General features: G+C 36.4%; 1 non-coding gene across 1 annotated transcript; it reads left to right on the top strand.

Moving 5' to 3' along the window:
* Positions 1-1,067: 1,067 nt before the first annotated feature.
* On the top strand, positions 1,068-1,175 carry LOC112714052 (small nucleolar RNA R71). Its single transcript, XR_003159009.1, has one exon. It is a non-coding gene; the product is annotated as a small nucleolar RNA R71 (small nucleolar RNA).
* The last annotated feature ends 2,819 nt before the right edge of the window (positions 1,176-3,994 follow it).

Below are 3,994 nucleotides of genomic sequence, written 5' to 3'. Positions count from 1 at the left end.
GATGAGCAATGGCGGTTCATCCTCCCAAGTCTCATTACCAAATAACTTGGCATTCAGCTTCATGATTGCTCCCAGATACTGAACAACTTACTCTTCAACAATGTCTTCACCCTCTTTAGAGGAAGAATATTCATCAGAGCCCATGAATGGCAATAGTAAGTTCAGTGGAATCTCTATGGTCTATGTATGAGCCTCAGATTCCTTTGGTTCCTCAATAGGGAACTCCTTATTGGTTAGTAGATGTCCCTTGAGGTCTTCCTCACTGGAAATCACTGCCTTTTCACTCTCTCCAAGTTCGGCCACTTTAGATATGGTTATGGCCTTGCACTCTCTTTTAGGATTCTCTTCTGTATTGCTTGGGAGAGTACTAGGAGGAGTTTCAGTAACTCTTTTACTCGGCTGACCCACTTGTGCCTCTAAATTTCTGATGGAGGACCTTATTTCATTCATGAAACTGAAAGCGGTCTTAGATAGATCAGAGATTATGTTTGCTAAGCCAGAGAGGCTCTGCTCAGAATTCTCTGTCTGTTGCTGAGAAGATGATGGAAAAGGTTTGCTATTGCCAAACCTATTTCTCCCACTATTATTATTATTGAAGCCTTGTTGAGGTTTCTGTTGGTCCTTCCATGAGAAATTTGGATGATTTCTCTATGAAGGATTATAGGTGTTTCCATAGGATTCTCCCATGTAATTCACCTCTTCCATTGTAGGATTCTCAAGGTCATAAGCTTCTCCTTCAGAAGAAGCTTCTTTAGCACTGCCAGATGCAGCTTGCAATCGGTCAGATTCTGAGAAATCATATTGACTTGCTGAGTCAACATTTTGTTCTGAGCCAATATGGCTCTAGAGTATCAATCTCAAGAACTCCTTTCTTCTGAGTCATCCCATTTTTCACAGGATTTCTTTCAGAAGTGTACACGAACTGGTTATTTGCAACTATTTCAATAAATTCCTAGGCTTCTGCAGGGATTTTCAGATGAAGGGATCCACCAGCAGAATGGTCCAATGACATCTTTAGACAACTCAGACAGACCATCATAGAATATACATATGATGCTCCATTTTGGAAGTATATCAGAAGGACACCTTTTGGTTAATTGCTTGTATCTTTCCCATGCTTCATAGAGGGATTCACCTTCCTTCTGTTTGAAGGTTTGGAGTTCCATTCTAAGCTTGCTCATCTTTTGAGGTGGAAAGAATTTGGTCAAGAAAGCATTGACCAACTTGTCCCAAGAGTTCAGGCTTTCTCTAGGTTGTGAGTTCAACCATATCATAGCTCTGTCTCTTACAACAAAAGGGAAAAGCATGAGTCTGTAGACCTCGGGATCAACCCCATTGGTCTTAACAGTATCACAGATTTGCAAGAATTCAGCTAAGAACTTATGAGGATCTTTCGATGGAAGTCCATAAAACTTGCAATTCTGCTACATTAGATAAACTAATTGAGACTTAAGTTCAAAGTTGTTTGTTCCAATGGCTGGAATTGAGATGCTTCTTCCATAAAAGTTGAAAGTTGGTGTAGTATAGTCACCAAGCATCTTCCTTGCATCCCTTGCATTGTTGTTGGGTTTGGCTGCCATGTCTACTTCTTTTTCAAAATTCTCTAAAAGGTCTTCTCTGGAGTGTTGTGCTTTAGCTTCTCTAAGCTTCTTCTTCAGAGTCCTTTCAGGTTCAGGATCAGCTTCAACAAGAATGTTTTTATCCCTGTTTCTGCTCATATAAAAAAGAAGATAACAAAAGGGAGTAGTGGAATCATCTCTCTCACGGTATAGAGATTCCTTGATGTGTCAGAGGAAAAGGAGTATAAGAATGAGAAGAAAGAGGAGGAATGTTAGCAAAAATGAATAGAAAGAGATGAAAGAGAAAGAGTTTTCAAAAATTTAAAACTAAAAAAGATTTTTCAAAACAAAAAAGATTTTAAAACTAAAAAGATTTTTAATTAACTAATTGTTTTAGTTTTAATTAAAAAGATTTTTGAAAAAGTGGTTAGTGATTTTCGAAAAAGACAAGAAATAGTAATTAGTTGAAAGATATGATTTTAAAAAGATTTGATTGAAAAGATATGATTGAAAAGGATTTGATTTTTAAAATTGATGACTTCACTAATAAAAAACTAAAAGATATGATTCTAGAATTTAAATATTAATCCTTTCGTAACAAGAAAGTAACAAACTTGAAATTTTTGAATCAAAACATTAATTGTTAGCAAGGATCTTTGAAAATATGGAAAGAAAAGATTTTAAAATTATGAATCAAAATATGAAAATTTGAAAAAATTTGAATTGGAAACGAAATTACCTCCCCTGTGTCATCTTGGCGTTAAACGCCTAGGATGCTATCCATTCTGGCGTTTAATGCCTAGAATGCTACCTCTTTGGGCGTTTAACGCCCAGCCAGATACCTTGGCAGGCGTTTAACGCCAGAAATCCTTCCTTACTGGGCATTTTTCTAAACGCCCAGCTTTTTCTCTGTGATTCCTCTGCTGTATGTTCTGAATCTTCATTTTTCTGTATTATTTACTTGAAAAGAGATATTTTTTATTTTTTAATTTTTAATGAAGAGAGAAAAAAATAACAAAATGAAATAAAACATAAAAATGCAAGATCAAAATAAGTAATGCATGCAAGGACACTTTGAATGTCAAGATGAACACCAAGAACGCTTTGAAGATCATGATGAACATCAAGGACATATTTTTGAAAATTTTTAAGAAAAGAAAGATACGCAAGACACCAAACTTAGAAAATTTTAACGTTTAGACACTATGGATTTGCAAATGCATATGAAAAACAAGAAAAGACACAAAATAGGAGAATTTAAAGATCAGAACAAGAAAAATCATCAAGAACAACTTGAAGATCAATGAAGAACACAATGCATGAATTTTTTTTGAAAACTTGAGAAAATTTGAAAACATACAATTGACACCAAACTTAGAATTTGACACTAGACTCAAACAAAAAACACAAATTTTTTTTGTTTTTTTATGGTATTATTAATTTTTTCGTATTTATTATTTTTTTCGAAATTAAAAATAAAAGAAAGCTTAAACATAAAATAAAATTACCTAATCTAAGCAACAAGATGAACCGTTAGTTATCCAAACTCGAACAATTCCCGGCAATGGTGCCAAAAACTTGGTGAACGAAATTGTGATCACACTTTTCATAACTCCGCACAACTTAGCAGCAAGTACACTGGGTCGTCCAAGTAATACCTTACGTGAGTAAGGGTCGATCCTATAGAGATTGCCGGCTTGAAGCAAGCTATGGTCATCTTGTAAATCTCAGTCAGGCGAATTCAAATGGTTATGAGGTATTGATAATTAAAAGATAAATAAAATGTAAAATAAGATAGGGATACTTATGTAATTCATTGGTGGGAATTTCAAATAAGCGTTTAGAGATGCTTTGTTGCTCCTGAACCTCTGTTTTCCTATTTTCTTCATCCAATCATGCGTGCTCCCTTCCATGGCAAGTTGTATGATCCTCTCAGTGAAAATTGTCCAGCTACGGTCTTTGTATGGCTAATCAACTATCAGATTTCTGGTCTCGGATGAAAAATACCAGGCACCGCTACCGCAGGGCTAATCATCTGTCGGTTCTCACTAGCATCGGAATAAGATCCATTGATCCTTTTGCACACTGTCACTGCGCCCAACATTTGTGAGTTTGAAGCTCCTCACAGTCATCCCTTCCCACATCCTAGTCAGAATACCACAGACAAGGTTTAGACTTTCCGGATCTCAGGAATGTTGTCTAGTGTTCTAGCCTATACCACGAAGATACTAATCTCAGATTCAAATGCTCTGTTGTCAGGAGAGACGATGTGAATCGTTGATTAGAGACCCAAGAGAATATACTCCGGCTGTCGTTCAATGACTACGTTGAACATCATGTAGACCGCTTTGTGGTTGTCAAGCACGCGGATCTTGGCTAAGTGAGTACTGAAGATAGAGGGTGATTGTCACGGGTCACCCCTTCAGTATGACTTA

The sequence above is a fragment of the Arachis hypogaea genome, chromosome 9 (genome assembly GCF_003086295.3).
Source record: "Arachis hypogaea cultivar Tifrunner chromosome 9, arahy.Tifrunner.gnm2.J5K5, whole genome shotgun sequence".
Classification (NCBI taxonomy): domain Eukaryota; kingdom Viridiplantae; phylum Streptophyta; class Magnoliopsida; order Fabales; family Fabaceae; genus Arachis; species Arachis hypogaea.
This window is presented reverse-complemented; position numbering and strand designations above follow the sequence as displayed.